The sequence below is a fragment of the Staurois parvus genome, unplaced genomic scaffold (assembly GCF_062004578.1).
Source record: "Staurois parvus isolate SC_StPar_1 unplaced genomic scaffold, SC_StPar_1.0 ptg000243l, whole genome shotgun sequence".
Lineage (NCBI taxonomy): Eukaryota > Metazoa > Chordata > Amphibia > Anura > Ranidae > Staurois > Staurois parvus.
In genome coordinates this window covers 9598735-9617572 of record NW_028318039.1, presented here as the reverse complement: position 1 = coordinate 9617572, position 18838 = coordinate 9598735, and positions in this window count along the sequence as shown.

Genomic DNA, 18838 nt, shown 5'->3' with positions numbered 1-18838 from the left:
CATGATCCAGCAACGCGATTCCAGGCTGCAACACTCTCTCTACCCTGGGGACCCTGGTGAGTTGTCACCCCCACTGTCCCCTACATCACTTAGCCCAGTTAAATCCAGGCCACGGCTAGATCAGGACCCCAGTACAGCATCTCAGGCCGCAAACCCTCTATTACAACCCTCTCATGCTGCCATGCCTGACTTAGACGCATTCCCTGCGTCTGACATGCCCTTGACAGAGATATGCATGAAAAGTATGCTTACATCATTGCGCCAATCTCTACACAATGATATTTTTACGTCACTCAACCAACTATCAACTATAGTACAGCAACAAGAACGCAGAATAGGCCACATTGAAAATAACATGGGAGACATAATCTCGGCGCACAACAGCTTGATTGACGCACCTGCGGATCACTCAACCGATATTGAGCAAATCAACCTAAAACTAGCCGACTTGGAAGACAGGTCACGCCGCAACAACATTAAGTTCAGAGGCATCCCTGAATCTATCACCAATGGCGACCTATTACCATACATACAGCACTACATCAAAATCCTCCTTCCATCAGTCTCTGACATTGAGATCGCAATTGACCGTGCGCACCGCCTACCGAAACCCTCCTTCTTACCGGCTACCATCCCTAGAGATGTATTAGCCCGCATTCATTTCTACCATGTAAAAGACAAACTTATGTCGGCGGCCCGGAATCCACCGCCACTGCCGCCATCTCATGCAAATCTCCGCCTATATGCTGATTTATCTAAAGCTACCCTCCTCAACAGAAAAAGAATGATATCCATCACCAAGGCCCTCAGAAACCACGGCATAGCCTACCAATGGGGCTTTCCCACCAAATTAACGGTGCGGCAACATGGTAGGATTTTTACTATTAAAACACTGGAGGCAGGCCTGGATTTACTTAAAACCTGGAATATCCTCCCTGCGGAATCAGAAGATCCCGCGCATAGCTCTATGGAAGCAAAATAACCCTTACAAGACAAATTTTCTACTGTAACATGCTCACATTTTCTTCCAGGAGCCATTTCTTAACTTGATATTTCTGGCGTTCGGCCTAGACCCTTTGAAGTTCGTACTACGTGTTATAATAGGCTTGACTCCCTCTGGCGGTCAAGTCCATTCGCATCCCCCAATTTTTTCTTCTAAGTAGCAATGTTGGCTACTGGTCATATTTGCATTTTTTGCAAATGGTTTTTTACTGTTCTCTCTACCCTTCCATTTCCTTTCCCTTGGCACCAGTGGACACCCACTCAAGACCCAAGTGTTAATTACCTCAACTCCTCATGGAACACCCCCCTCAATGCTCTGATTGAGCGAACGTCCTACCACCCCCACCTAAATACCTATTTTTTTGGAAAACACAACATCATGCACTCCTCTCAAATAACACACCAGATTATGGAAAAACTGGAAACCACGCTTACCAATGCTTAATCTTACATCCTTAAATGTTCGTGGCCTAAATTCACCATATAAACGATCGCTACTATCCAAAGAAGCAAGGAAATTACGAGCGGACATACTCTTTATACAGGAAACACACTTCGCTACCCAAAAGACACCCAAATTATACATTCATCGTTTCTCCCAACTGTTCATGGCAAATAACCCCAAAAAGAAAAATGGAGTGATTACGGCCATTAATGACTCTCTCTCATTCCATGTCCTATCACAGACGTCGGACCCACAAGGCCGCTACCATATATTGGTGTGTAAAATAAACGACAAGACCTATACTTTAGTGAATGTCTATGGCCCGAACTGCAAACAGCTACGTTTCTACCGTAAACTCTACAAAGTCATCTCTCCACTTAAACAAGGGAAACTCATCCTCGGTGGAGACTTCAACATTGTAGGTAACTCGGACATAGACTCATCTTCCACCTTGAAATCCACAAAACCGTCCCTTAACCAATTTCTTCATGACAATGACTTATATGACATCTGGAGATGTCAGCACGGTTCTGAAAGAGATTATACCTACTACTCTCCCCTACATCTTTCGTACTCACGAATAGACATGTTTATAACGGACAAATGGACATTACAACATGTGACGTCATCCAAAATAGACTATAACCTGGTCCGATCATGCCCCAATCCAAATAACATTAAATGATGATCAAAATATGGCGATCCCACCGATTTGGAGACTCAATTCTTCACTTCTAAAGTCACCGGACAATCAGAAGCATATTCAGGAAGCTCACAAACTCTTTTTTGATACCAATGTCACCCCTGATATATCCATCACCACACTTTGGCCGGCTTACAAGGCCTACATGAGAGGTATCCTCATACAATTAAATTCCCGCACTAAGAGACAACGTTCTCAACAAGTCGACCAACTCATGACCTCCATTCGCCTAAATGAACGACTCAATAAACAACATCCAACTCCTTCCACAACCGCGACACTAAACGCGGATAGAAATAAATTACACACCATTTTACTACACACATACGATGCCAATCTGCAAAGATCGAAAGCTAAATTCTATGCACTCGGTAACAAAGCAAACTCACTTCTTAGCAAGATCATTAAACAAAAACGACTTAAAACCAAAATACCCATAATTCGACACCCTACTTCGCACGTTCCCTTGACAAATCCCCGAGATATAGCCAATGCCTTCGCGACTTACTATCAGACACTATATAACTTAAAGATGACACTAATACAACCCAACCAACAACGCAATTAATAGAGCAATTTTTACATAACACTAATCTCCCACACATAACTCCCTCTCAACTCGAATCTATATCCGTACCGATTTCTCCTGATGAGGTTGGGAAGATCATACGTACCCTTCCTTTAAACAAATCACCAGGGAATGATGGTTTTACGAATGAATACTACAAAACATTCGCCACCAATCTTAACTCACACCTATCGGTCCTATATAACCATGTCGCATCCTCCGGGGAATTCCCCCAAGAAATGTTACAGTCCATAATCACTACCATTCCGAAACCTGGTAAAGACCCCCAACTAGTGCAAAATTACAGACCAATTTTGCTTCTTAACACGGATATAAAAATATATGCTAAGATAATCGCCCTCAGACTACTCCCCTACCTACCGACCTTAATTCACCCAGACCAAGTGGGATTTATTCCTGGTAGACAGGCGCCTGACGCCACTAGACGTATCATATCTTTACTACACCACCTTGAATCAGATACCCAACCCTCGCTCCTGCTATCGCTTGATGCAGAAAAAGCATTTGACCGAATACATTGGCAGTTTATGTCGTACACACTCCAAAAATTTGGAATATCTGATTGGATGTTATCAGCTATTCTGTCCCTTTACTCTAAGCCTTCAGCAAGAGTTCTGACCAATGGCACACTATCTCACCCCTTCTACATATCCAACGGAACTAGGCAAGGATGCCCACTATCCCCTATAATTTTTGCCCTACTCATTGAACCACTAGCAACCAACCTTAGGAATGACCCTAATTTCACGGGAATTAAATTCCTAACTTCCGAACACAAGATTAGCCTATTTGCTGATGACATTATCCTAATGGTCACTAACCCATACAAATCCCTCAAGTCGATAAGAATGCATATACAAAATTACGCATCCATATCTTACTACAAGCTCAATGAGCCCAAATCATCTATATTGAACTTACACACGCCTGAGAACACCCAAAAACTACTTTCTAAACACCTACCTTTTACCTGGGAAAAACTTAGCATCCCATATCTGGGAATTAAACTTACGGCAAGGACAAACCAACTCTATAATACTAATTTTAAACCATTACTTGAATCTATCCCGCAAGAGATTAAAGGATTACGCACCACTACCCTCTCGACATTAGGTAGAATGGCGACAGTTAAAATGTCCATACTACCCAAGATACTGTACATCTTTCGCACTCTCCCTATCCCAGCCCCTCACACTTTCTTCACGAAACTCCAGGCAATATTGAACAAATTCTTTTGGAACTCGAAAAAGCCCAGATGTGCCACAAACCTTCTAATCCGTCCTCCATCCAGAGGGGGTGCGGGTCTCCCACATGTGAAATCGTACTACCATGCCGCTTTACTTGATCAGCTCTTTTTTTGGAGACAGCCCACAATAAGCAAAACCTGGACTATGATGGAAACTTCCCTGTTACTACCGCACACCTTGTCAGATTTATTATTCGTACCCCGTGGAGCACACCCTACTAATTTACTCAACCACCCATGCATACAAGCTTCCTTATTAGCTTGGTATGACTTCATTGCCCATAGTCACTTACGCAAAGATAACCTTCAAATTCCCACTCCGCTCACATCCCTACATTTCCTTTCCCCCCATTTAAACCTAACTCTATGGATAAACCATGGAATACTGAATATACAAGACTTATATACTAAAAATACATTAGATTCATTTCAGACTATTCAAGGGAAATACCAAATCCCGGCTACTGAACATTTCACATATATACGTATAGCCCATATCCTATACAAGGTACCTGTGCCACTCAGCGTAAAAATACCAGCAACAGCACAACAATTCTTCCAAAGGACAACTTATCCAAAAAAAGGTATATTAACTTTTTACACACTTCTAGTGGAAGCACAATTTACCACATACACCTCATCCCTTGCGAACTGGGAGAAAATAATCTCCCAGCCCATTTCTCCCAGTACGTGGGAGAAAACCTTCACTACCACTTTCAAGGCTTCAAAGTGCAGCTCACATTGGGAAGCATATCTGAAAATAATTCACCAATGGTACTTAACTCCCGTTAAGCTGTCCTTATTCTACCCTCAGCACTCCCAAAGTTGTTGGAGACATTGTGGTGAACTAGGCTCACTTTTCCACTTAATGTGGGCGTGTAAATCCCTCACCTCCTACTGGAAACAAGTTTTAAATAATCTCCTCCATCGCTAAGACATCAGTTACTCCAAACCCTGCTCTAGCGCTCCTTCATATCGGCATAGATAAAATACCACTGTCTTCACGCATTATTACCATACACATCTTGTCAGCTGCAAAGCTCAATATCACCAGGCTGTGGCGATCTATCACCACTCCCTCTTTACACCGCTTAATAACTGACCTTAACTTTCTATGCGAGATGGAGAGAAGAACAGCCCTTCATAATTCTTCGTACCACAAATTTGAGACTTACTGGACTCGCTGGCTACAGAATCCCAACTGCATAATAAAATGATTTTATAATATTCAAATTACACGATTTAGATTATTTAGGTGCCTCACATCCCCCCCCTCTTTCCCCCCTCTTGCCCTCTCCAATTTTCCTATACAAATACCTACCAAAATCTCAACAAGGTTCACAAAACTAGAGCATACCTCTCATGTAACCAAGACGAGACTTTAATATCTACCCCGGCCGGTTGGCGGGGTACCTCCACTTCACCCTTTTCAATCTAGAATGTATATACCTACAGTGAACTTTATATACCGTTGTTTTTTTTTTGTTCTCTGTTATGTCGTATGCTGTATGTTTCGAAATATTTCAATAAAAACATTTGAATATAAAAATTGGTAGGGATCTGGCATCCTTGTATTATCTGAACTATCCACCTCTATTTACAAAAATTTATAAAGAACTAGATGCTTGGATGAACTTACCAGTGTCACTTCTTGGGCGATGCTATATTGTTAAAATTATGTCTTTTGCCAAATTACTTTATCCTCTTCAGACTATACCACTTCTGCTCAAACACTCTAATATTAATGCTTATAATAAAGCCATAAACTCTTTTCTGTGGACATCCAAAAAAACAAGAATCTCTTTGACAAAGTTATATCTTCCAAAGTGTGAAGATGGAACAGGACTACCAAATATAAGGGTTTATAATTTGGCGTGTTTGCTTAGGTTTGGTGTTGACTGATTGATAGGATGTCCTAAATATACTAAATATGATTTGGAATTGAAACTGGTTCTGCCACTTAATTTACCACTGCTCCTACATTTCATCATCTCCCACCTAGCATGCAACATAGTGTATTGATAAGAGGTTCATATATGACTTTGGCGTTCAACAAGAAGAATACTTGGACTTTCGCCTACCATTTCCAATCAGTTATGGATGGATAATATCTATAAATTAGTTACAAACATGAGTTATGAGGTTAGAAAGCTATGGATCACTAAGGGCATTAAAAGAATGTTAGACATTTTTAGAACTAACTCCTCACAGCTTAAATCTTTTTGGGAACTTGCTTCAGAATTTAAGATACCATTGTACCATGAACCTTACTACAAGCAAATAATAGATAATATAAAAAAACGTTTTCACCCAAAGAGGGATCCTTTGTTGATTTCTTTTATTGACAAAGCAATACAGTTAAAATCATACTCTATATCTGATTTATATAAACCTTTGCTTTTTCATACATCAAAGTCACAAAGATCTTCTTTCCTAAAGAGTTGGAGTAAGGACATACAAGAAGAAAATCTTCAAAAAAAACATTGGAAGGTTATTTAAAATCCAGGACGCTCATTACAAGTGAAAATTGGAGATAAACTCATTTTAAGATAATTCGTAAAGCTTTTTATTCCTTTTATGATCCAACATACTGATAATTCCTTATCCATTTGCTCATGGTGAAAGTTTTTCAGACCATCATTATTTCATCATTTTTGGAACTGCTTACAAATATCAAAGTTCTGGACACAAGTTTTGAACTACAGTATATCTACGGAATCACTTTTACACGAATGATTAAATGCCCTTTAACATGTCTGTTTGGAAATACTCCTGAAAACACAGATAATCTACATAAGCAATCTATTCCCCCATGGGTCTGGTTATGCCTATTTACGGTACTGAAAGTCATCTTGAAATCTTGGACAGTGGCCACGCCTCCCAAGTTATCTATGGTTAAAAGAGATCTCTGATGTACATAGAGAAACTGGACACTGTTCCTCAATCTTATGGCTCTACAGCTCTTTTTTCAAAAGATGGTAATCTTTTATGGAACACACGTTATCAGATTTCAAAATTATTTTGCTTATGTCTACATTCTACTACTCTAAATGGTACTATTTAACAAATGTATCCGGTTCTCTGGGTAGATTGAGGTTGGGATGAACCAATTTTTTATCTTAAATTATGCAAGTTAGGCATTTGATGATGTATCTAGCCTGATCGCTTTATACCCTTGGTGCAGGTAGAATTTGAATATAGTATTTGATTGCATTCCATGCTTATATTTTCTTCTTTCTTTTTCTTTTGTTTTTAAATTTTCTCTTTTTTTTTCTTCTTGTTTTTATCTCTATTATTATTTGAAAGGGATATTTTCCTACAATGGGTTATTAGTCACTGTTTAAGGATTGATATCCTATTCCTCGATAATCAAGTGATAATATGATGACATATACCCAATTTCTGAAGTAGCACTGTTCAGTTTATTGCTTTATGTCGCAATGGACTTGTTATGTCCATTTTGTTATATTTTGTTTGTTTATGTTGAAAATGAATAAAAAATTTACAATAAAAAAAAAGAAATTATTAGCATACTCCCAGTGGTGTATTTAGGTTTTTTGCTGCCCCAGACAACTCAAGAATCAGACGCCACCCCCCCCCTCCCGGTGGAGAGAGCCTGACACTGACTAACACCAGATCCCCTACCCCCCCTCCTGGAGAGAGCCTAACAGTAACCACCAACAACACTCCTGCCCCCCCCCCACCCGAGAAAGCCTTCCACTAACATCCTTTTCCCCTGGCAGCAGAGAGGAAGACGCTCATCTACACAGCTCCGGACATCCCCAGGAATAAGAGTCAGGCTCTGCATACACCTTAAGCAACCCGTAGCCTCTTTCGGATCCCACCTGGTCCTCATACCACATATGTCCCTTCTTCCTGGGGGGGTTCTGCCCCCCTGAAAGATGCCGCCCTAGGCAAATGCCTTGTTTGCCTAGTGGTAAATACACCCCTGCATATTCCTTTCCAACGTTATAGAAGCTCAATTTCACAAAATAAGCAAACTGACAATAAACAACATTCTCACACAGAATGTAATAGTTATTGAAATACTCTTGGTAATTTGGGTGTAATATTGCATAATATTAATACTGTAATTATTAACAACAAAAACGATTCAATTCTTGTTTTTTTATTGAGAAACAAGCTTTAAATGTGTATATAAAAAAAATTTAACCTTAAAAAAAACTAACCGGTTTAGCTTGAAATCCACTAGAACATCAGTGTTTAATTTATAAGTGTCAATCTTGTGTGGGGATCAAACAATTTAGCATTAGCTTTGAGGGAGCTTGTTAGAATTTCTTGCTCTTAGTTTTACAGATCATAAAGGTTGTGAACAAAAGCAACCTGACTTGTTCTCAATACTTCATCTATGTCCTTCTGGAAGCAAGCCTAAAAGCTTTCTCCTGAAAATCTCAGGTAAAAGCTTTTTTTTTTCTTTTTGATGTGGCAATAGAAAGAATATATTCTTTCTATTTTTAGACTTATAGCATTGTAAAATTATTGCAAGAGATATGAATATGTGCAATAGTTAATTTATCTTTTATGATATGTTAAAAATAAAATATATTTAAAAATCAAAGGAAGATGTGAATAAAATGTTTCATATTGCTCCAGAAGAGTAGCATATAGGAAATTGTATATACTGTATATACATTTCCTTAATCTGACAGTAACAATTAAACCGGAGTCACTTCTAAAACCATAACCTGAAATGAATCTTTAACACCTAAATTACCCCTAAAGCAGCTCTCTAGCTAAAAATAATAAGATAAATATGAATAGCCATTCGAAAGATGAAAAACAAAATCAGATTTTGCTGCAGTAGTTTAGTTTAACCCAGATATTTTCCCCATAGTACTTTTTTCTTCTTCTAGATGTTCTCAGTGTGATGACTAACATCTTTCAGCCCACTTACTCCAAGTCCATGTCATCCTGGACCTGCCCCAAATGTTACTGAACAGTGAATGGAAAAACGTCATAGTAATGAGCTAATTTCTCTGTCGCTCTGCTGTCTCTTCCTATAAGCATGCTTCTTGTTGGCACATACACTGATTGGTTATTTATGCTGCTTCTTCCTTCACATTATAGCTCTGCAATACAGGGACTGCAAAATTATGATTCCATGTCAAATTGAGGTACCTACACTGCTTGTATTTTAAAAATACATCTAACAACGTATTAATGATGGCAGCGTTGCATTAATTTGTGTCTTTTGTATCTGCCATGAGTTCTGTGTGAACATTTAAATTACCCATAACCTTGCCCTGAAATATATCATTTAACACTTCTCCTATGCCTCACTTTGCAACCTTTAACTATACGCTGCCCGTAACCTAACACACAAATTTAACCTTGGACCCTATTATAAAATTAACCTAACTCTTTAATGGAAGACTGTCAGTGAAAATACTTACTTATACAAGGCAATTTTAAGTAAACCTGCAGCTTAATTTACCCTAGTTAAGACAATTCTTAATTGACTAAGGGCAGTCTGGAAAAAAAAGCAGACTTATTATTATTATTATACAGTATTTATAAAGCGTCAATAGTTAGCTCAGCGCTGCACATTACAAAGGGGGACAGAACAATACCAATACAATGCAAAACATGAGGAAATTGAGGGCCCTGCTCTTTCGAGCTTACAATCTAGGAGGGAGGGGATGGTGGCACAGGAGGAGAAAGCTGTGGGGGATGGAGTGGTAGGAAGAGTGGAGGAGGTCGGCAAGCTAATAAGGGGTGGGGTAGGCTGCCCTGAAGAGGTGGGTTTTCAGGGTGCGCCTAAAAGAGAGGAGAGTAGGTGATAATCTGATGGGTTGGGGCAGGGAGTTCCAGAGGATGGGTGACACCCTGGAGAAGTCCTGGAGGCGGGCGTGGGAGGAGGAGACCAGGGAACTAGAGAGAAGGAGGGCTTGTGAGGAGCAGAGTCTGCGTGCTGGGCGGTACTTGGATATTAGGTCAGTGATGTAGTTCAGGGTAGTATGGTGGACAGCTTTCTACGTCAGTGTTAGGATTTTGAATTTGACCCGTTGCGCCAGTGGAGGGATTGGCAGAGGTGGGTGGCGGAAACGGAGCGGTTGGAAAGGTGAATGCGTCTGGCAGCCGTATTCAGGATCGACTGAAGCGGGGATAGCCAGCGGCGAGGCAGGCCAGTAGTCGAGTCGTGATATGATGAGGGAGTGGATGAGCTGTTTAGTGGTTTCTGGGGTTAGGAACGTGCGTATTTTGGCGATGTTGCGGAGGTGGAGTCTGCATGAGTTTGTTAAAGATTGGACTTGGGGCTGGAAGGATAGGTTGGAGTCCAGAATGACACCAAGTACTCTGGCCTGCGGGGCGGATTTGATGGTGGCGTTGTTGGACGTGATGGAGAAGTCAATGGGGGGTGGTGTCCGGGCTGGGGGGAAGACAAGAAACTCGGTTCAGTTTAAGGAAGTGGAGTGACATCCAGTCTGATATGTCGCTCAGTAGGTGTGTGATTCGGGCGGAGACCGAGGGGGTGAGGTGGGGGGTTGAGAGATAGATTTGTGTGTCGTCGGCATAGAGGTGGTAGTTGAAGCCGTGAGAGTCTATGAGTTGCCCAAGAGAGGAGGTGTAGATGGAGAAGAGAAGGGGCCCGAGGACAGAGCCTTGAGGGACCTCAACAGAGAGGGGGAGGTGGTAGCATTATAGGTAACGCTGAAAGAGCGTTGTGACAGGTAGGATGAGAGCCAGGAGAGAGCAGAATCTCTGAGGCCGAGGGAGTGTAGTTTTTTGAGGAGGAGGGGGTGGTTGACTGTTTCGAAGTCCGCAGAGAGACTTATCTTTCCATTGGCCTATATCTTAAAACCCTGCTGTGTCACTGATCTCCAGATGCTTCCAGCATCTGACAATTCCAGGTGTGTCAAACACCTGCTCCCTTGCAACAAGCTGTGGTTCTTCCTGCTGCCTTCACTAAAGCATATGAAAGAAGACTTATTACCTCCAGTGTGGCAATGTCTGGGACTACTGATAGGTAGTTCAGGCAATAGCAATATATTGTGGAACAGAGAAGAGGGGCATGAACATTGCTTTTTGCTTTTTTACCCTATGTTTGCTTTTAGGAATGTAATTAACCAATTGATACCTATAACAGGCTTTTGAATGGTCAACGGCCTTAATGGTTTGTCTATCAGGAAATAAAATATTGTCTCATTTTCTTTATAAGAATTTAAGTGTATTTTTTATCAACTTGTGTGATTACTATTACTGTTATGAAGATTCCTGCTGTAAAGCCTCATACTTTAATATATGCATTTTGCATGAATTAAAACCAATATGATCGTCATGGCACTTAATCGTTAAGTAGCAAGTTTCATTCTTCAAACTTTTCAAGTTATAATATATTTTTAAGAGGTGTTTATTTAGTTTTTTTTTTCCATTGTAACGATTACAAAAAAGTACAGCACAGACACACAGTCACATCAAAATGGCAAGCAAGGGCTACACAGAGTCTGGAAAAAAAGTGCTCTCTTGCTTTCTCCCTGCAACAAGAGAAATAGTGTATACACCAGCATTGCACCAAACTGATAAGAAAAAAAAATGTAGCTATAACAGGAACACCCCCAGTACCTGCACAGGCATTTATAATGATAAACAATCAGTCCATTGGACTGTACACATGACCCTCCAGGGTTGTCATATCTTGGAAAATGTTTGTGGGCTTCTTGTATAGATTATTTTATATTTCAGAAGTTCTGAATTCACCTGATGACACACTTGCTATAAAGTAGGATTTTTACAACTTAGAAGAACAGTCTTCCTGGCCTGAAAAATAATAAGTCAGAACATGGTATGGCTATGAGTATGTGGGACAAACTCATTGAGGATGCCAAAGATACACACTTCAGGATGCTAAACAGATTGTTCCAAAAGGTTGTACATTGTGAAGAAGGCCAAAATATATGTAACATATCTGGTGGCACTCCCCTGCACCTAGGGCAATAAGGATGTCTTTCATGTCCAATACAAAGTAGCTAAGCTGCGGGACAATGAATATTATGAATGAGTTTGAAGTTCACCTTTCACAACATGTTACATGTTACACCCATATTCAAGGTATGACATGTAACATGTTATGAAAGTACTGGCCCCTGCTCTCCACAGATCCCATACTTTGACAGCTAGTGAGGGATCTCCCCGGATCTGCTGATCGCTGGTGCAATGCTTTCCAGGATCCTACAGCAAAAAAAATAATAAATAATAAATTGTGTAAGCTTATCCATAGTACTGATTACATTTCAGTAGGAGGTGTCAAGATAAGATCCTTTGGCTTGTAGACATGTATAAAAAGGTACTTCGTACTTACATCCATTAAAGGATAAGTTCACATTTTGATAAAAAATAATAAATGCACATTTTTTCAATGTAAAAAAATGTGCATTTATTTTTATTTTTTTGCTGCAGGAGCCTGGAACGCAATGCACCAGCAGAATGGGGGGGGGGGGGAATCCCTCACTAGCTGTCAAAGTGGGGGATCTGCAGAGAGCAGGTGACGGTACTTTCATAGCATGTTATATGTTATACCTTGAATATGGGTGTAACCAGGGGCGGACTGACCATTTGGAAACTCAGGCACTGCCCGAGGGCCCGGGGTCAGTAGGGGGCCCCATGAGATGCCCCTGGTACCTTTTTCATAAGCTTTTTTGTGTTTTGGCAAGGACACAGGGGTCCCCTGATCCCCTATTGCCGGGGGCCCCATGAGTTGTCAGTCCGCCCCTGGGTGTAACATGTAAAATGTTGTGAAAGGTGAACTTATCCTTTAATCTTCTCTGCTGCAATGTCTATTCCTTTGTAATGTAAGCTAGCTAACACTTAATAAATTTACACCAGCCAATTTAGAATGAACAGTATTTTAAATGTGCGGTGCTAGTGTTAAAATCTAAACTAAAAAATATGTACATTTCAAACTTAAAGTATAAATAAGGCCAAAACTTTTAAATTTTTTTAGCTTTGGATAGAGTAGAGAGGAATTAAGGGATTAGAACACCTATGAGTTTGTTTTTATCGCTACCTCTGCCCCTGGGAGATTTACTTGTTATTTGTCTTGATTACTGTTATCATTAAAAGTGAAAGTAAAAGAAAATCCTCCATTTTGGGTTGACATTAGAACAGTAATAGAAGAGAAATTTTCCGGTGATAACATTAGTTCTGGTGACCTGGTGTCACATTGAGATTTCCTTATTGTGGAGATATTTCCTGTTTTGGCAATGGGACAGGAAGTGAAGGAAAATCTCCTCAATGGGACATAGATGGCAAAAAAAACAAAAAACTGTCGGGGCATATGGCCCTCCCTTACCCTATCCAAAAAAAAAAAAACACTTTACATATAGCTACACTTTAAATAAGTTTAAAATATTCCATTATATAACAAACAATGTTTGCTACACCCAAATGTGAATTTAGCAATGTTCAAAGAGACAAAAAAATTACCCAAAATGTCTCTAGTATTACTATAGTACCGTGAATAGCATTCTTCATCCACAACTCGATCAATAATTGAACATATGCAGCTCCACTTTGTTTGACAGCAGTTCCTTCAAGGAAACAGGTATGCTCTCACCTTTTAAAAAACACAAGTACACTCACGTTGACTTTGCTTTAAACTGTGTCATCAGGGGGCGCATGCCCGGCCGTCTCCTGGATAGATGTGATCTGAGCAGCGCTTCGTCCACCCGCCACACAGAACGCGGCACACCCCGGCCCCGAGTAATATAACTCACCTGTCAGTGTAGATAAAGGGTGTACAACCCTCGGTACACATGCCTCGCTGCCGCAAAACCCCTGGACAGCCAGGGAAATGAACCCAATACTTCCCTGCTGTCACAGCAGGGATCCAAGATGGTGCCGGCAGCACGGATACAGGACACAGCAGACATGAGGGGGACAACAGATCCCAGCATTTGGACATCAGGCTACAATCTCCTCTGTACCCTGGGGACCCGGGTGAGTTATCTCCTCCCCTGTCCCCCACCACAAGCAGCCCAGCCAAGTTTACACCCTGTCTAGAATCCGATTCTGTTTGCCTGTCAGCCTCTCATCCCTCCATCACCTCAGCACAATACCGAGCCATCTGTGATAGAATTTTTCCCTGCCTCTGACCAGCCTATCACTGAAATATGCATGAAAAACATGCTCTTATCCCTGCGACAAACACTATATAGCGATTTGACATCATCACTATCCCAGATCTCAAATGTGGTTCAGCAACAAGAACACAGATTACGCCATATTGAAACGAGAATGGGAGATATAATTACAGCGCATAACGACCTAATTGATGCACATGCTGACCATACATCTGAAATCGAGCAAATAAATCTGAAACTAGCAGATTTAGAGGATCGCTCAAGACGCAATAACATCAAATTCAGAGGTATCCCTGAAAATATCGCCAACGATACACTACTATCATATATCCAACAATATATGAAACACCTCATCCCATCTCTCTCAGATATGGAGCTCGCCATAGATTGAGCACACAGAATACCCAAACCTTCATTCCTATCAGCATCAATCCCTAGAGATGTTCTGGCTCGCATCCACTTTTACCACGTAAAAGAAAAAATAATGGCGGCAGCCAGAAACCCCCCTCCACTCCCGCCATCACATGCAAATATCAGATTATTTGCGGATTTGTCAAAGGCCACACTTCTTAACCGTAAAAAGATGGTCACCATCACCAAAGACTTACGAAACCACAAAATAGGCTATCAATGGGGTTTCCCCACAAAACTGACCGTCAAACACCACGGCAGAATATATACAATCAAAAACCTAGAAGCAGGCATCGACCTCTTAAAGACCTGGAACATAATACCCGTGGAACCCCACCAATCCACCTCTACCAATATACAATAAATGGAGACAGAGTGATCCTGACTCACTACACCCTCAATCCACTCCAATCATATTACTTCGGACACTATACTTCAACCTACTATTCTCTGGCTAACATCCCTCTATCGAATATCCTCACGTTACAAGATACTGTTTGGCATGACCCATTTCACGGTCAATGCTTGTTCACACCCCCCTGTTTTGAAGTAGCACACCACGCTACTCATGTTACTTGCATTTTCTGCCCCCTCTCACCTCCATCCCCTCCTGCACCACCAGTCGACCATCCAAATCAATTGTTCACCTGAAACCTGCAAAACAACATGGAAAACATCCCTCAAATCATTGATCGAGCCATTACCACACTACCAAACCTGTAGAAATTCTCCTTTCACGACCATGCTTTTCCAATTTATCTCAACATTTCAAGAAACAACTCACCTACTCAACTAACCAAGACAAAGATTTACAATATGATTAACATAACATCTCTTAATGTTCGTGGCCTAAACTCCCCCTTTAAGAGATCGATGCTCCAAAAGGAAGCCGTGCATTTCATGCTGACATACTATTCATACAAGAAACACATTTCACATCCACCAAGACCCCTAAATTACAACTGCATCGATTCTCCCACATTTATATGGCCACTAATTCCAAGAAAAAAAATGGTGTCATTACAGCCATAAGAGACTCTACGCAATTTCACCACATCTCAGAAATAGCAGACCCTCAAAGTTGCTACCATATCTTAATCTGCAAAATCAACGATATCCCCTATACTCTAGTAAACGGTTACGGACCTAAAAACAACCAGATGCAATTTTACCACAAACTCCACTCCACCATCTCTTCTCACAAACAAGGCAGACTTCTCATCGGCGGAGACTTTAACGTCATCGGCAATCCACTTCTGGACTCTTCCTCCAACAAACGATCCCCCAAACATAATTTAATCGTTTCTTACATGACCACGATCTCTATGACATCTGGAGATGCCAACACAGCACCAAAAGAGACTACACCTACTTACTACTCCCCATCTCACCTATCCTACTCCAGAATCAACTTCTTTGTTACGGACAAATGGACCCTACAACATGTAACGTCATCCAAAATTGGCACCATAACCTGGTCAGACCACGCTCCAATCAACATTAACCCTAGACGAAAATCCCTCACATCTGGAGACTGAATTCTTTGATATTGAAGAACCCAGAAAACCAAAAATACCTGCTAGAAGCTCACAACTTATTTTTTTTTAATTTAATGCCACACCTGATATCTCTATAACCACATTATGGCCTGCTTACAAAGCATACATGAGAGGTATCCTCATACAACTAAATTCTCACATCTATAAACAAAGAACCCAACAAATTGACCAACTTCTAAAATCCATAAAACTAACAAAAGAAATCAACAAAAAAAAAAAAACCCTCCACATCTGCATCCCTAGCCTCAGACAGAAATAAACTCTGAACCCTCCTACTTTACAAATATGACCTTAACCTACAAAAAACAAAAGCACAATTTTAGTCCCTAGGTAACAAGGCAAATTCGCTATTAACGAAACTAAGTAAACAACGACGTCTCAAATCCAAAATCTCTTCAATTCAACACCCAACAACACATACATCTCTCACAAACCCGCAAGGCATAGCCAACACTTTTGCGACCTACTACCAAACACTATATAATATCAAAGATGACCTGAACACAACCCGACCAACAACTATATCCATACAAAAATTTCTAAACACCACAAATCTCCCCCAACTTACTCCATCACAACTCACTTCTATTTCTACCCCAATCTCTCCCGCAGAAAAAGAAAAAAACATAAACACTTTACCTCTTAATAAATCACCAGGAAACGATGGCTTCACTAACGAATTCTACAAAACATTTGCCCCTGATCTTACACCACACCTCACTGATCTCTTTAACCACTCCGCATCTACGGGTGAATTCCCCAACGAAATGCTACAATCCATAATTACAACTATACCAAAACCCGGCAAAACCCCCCAACTTGTCCAGAACTACAAACCGATCTCACTACTAAACACAGACATAAAACTCTATGCCAAAATAATAGCCCAAAATCTACTTCCCCACCTTTCTACATTAATCCACCCAGACCAAGTGGGATTTATCCCTGGTTGCCAATTACCAGACACAACCAGAAGACTCATTTCCCTCCTCCACAAATTAGAAACCACCAAACAACCCTCTCTATTCCTATCCCTGGACGCTGAAAAAGCATTCGACCGAATACAATAGTAGTTTATGAAACTAACACTTCAAAAATTCGGTATTACAGAATGGATGCTTTCTGCAATGCTCCCCCTCTACTCCAACCCATCAGCTAGAGTATTATCAAATGGCACACTCTCACATACCTTTCACATTTCCAATGGCACTAGACAATGTTGCCCCTTATCCCCCATAATCTTTACATTACTCATCAAACCCTTAGCTTCAAAACTCAGAGATGACCCAACATTCACAGTAATGACCCACCTTAACACAGAACACAAAATTAGCCTATTTGCAGATGACATCATACTAATGATAACTAACCCATACAAATCGCTCCAAACGATTCGTGCACATCTCCAAAGTTATTCGGAAGTATCATATTACAAACTCAATGAACCCAAATCTTCTATCCTAAATATCCACACACCTACTAAGATTCCAAAAGTACTAATCAAACAGTTCCCCTTCTCTTGGGAACATCACAGCATCCCATACCTAGGAATCAAACTCACCACAGCGACAGAACAGCTTTACGCCTTAAACCACAAACTATTGCTCAAAACCATCCCACGAGAACTTAATAATATTCGCACATCAACACTATCAAAACTGGGAAGAGTAGCAACTCTGAAAATGAACATACTACCCAAAATCCTTTATATATTCCACACACTCCTCATTCCCATTCCCAATATCTTTTTCTCCAAATTACAAGCGATACCTGCCAAATTCCTCTGGAATTAAAAAAATCCCAGATGTACCACAAATCTAATATTAATCCCAACAGCCAGAGGAGGAGCAGGTCTCCCACATTTAAAATCATACTATAACGCCACTCTTCTAGACCAACTTTATTTTTGGTGGCACCCAACTAAAGAAAAATTATGGTCCACCATGGAAACACTCTTACACCCCCAGCTTGCACCACGTAACTTACTGTTCTTACCACAAACTCCTCAGTCCAAAATTCTACTCAAACACCCATGCATTCAAGTCTCCTTACAAGCTTGGTATGACTTCCTAACCCCTAACTCGATAGAGACCAAGCATATTCCTACCACAATCACCACACTACACCTCATTATTCCTTCCTTAAACCTGCTACAGTGGGAAAACCGAGTTATATCTCTTATACAAGACCTCTATACAACCCACAACTGAGACTAATTCGACCCTTCAGAAGAAATGTAACCTCCCCGACAATGAGCATTTCACCTACTTGAGAATAGCTCACTCCCTGCAAAAGGTAAACGTTCCACATCTTTTGAAAATTCCCTCCACTGTGTATCAATTTCTTAACAAAATACAATACCTGAGAAAAGGGATTTCAACTTTCTACACTTCCATAACCAGCTCACAATTTTCCCTACAGACTTCCTCTCTATCCAACTGGGAGAAACTTCTCTCACAATCAATACTACCACACACATGGGAAAAGACCTTTAACATCACCCATAAAGCATCCTGATGTAGCTCCCATTGGGAATCGTACATGAAAATTTTGCACCAGTGGTACCTGACTCGAGTTAAACTCTCTTTATATTACCCCCAACGCTCATCCGCTTGCTGGAGACAATGCGGAGAAACAGGATTAACTCTCCATATACTTTGGACATGTAAATCTCTCAGATCTTATTGGAACAGCGTTTTCCAATTGATCTCAACAATAACTTCACCTTTTAGTAAAAAATAATAAATGCACATTTTTTGGCAGGTAAAAAAATGTGCGTTTAT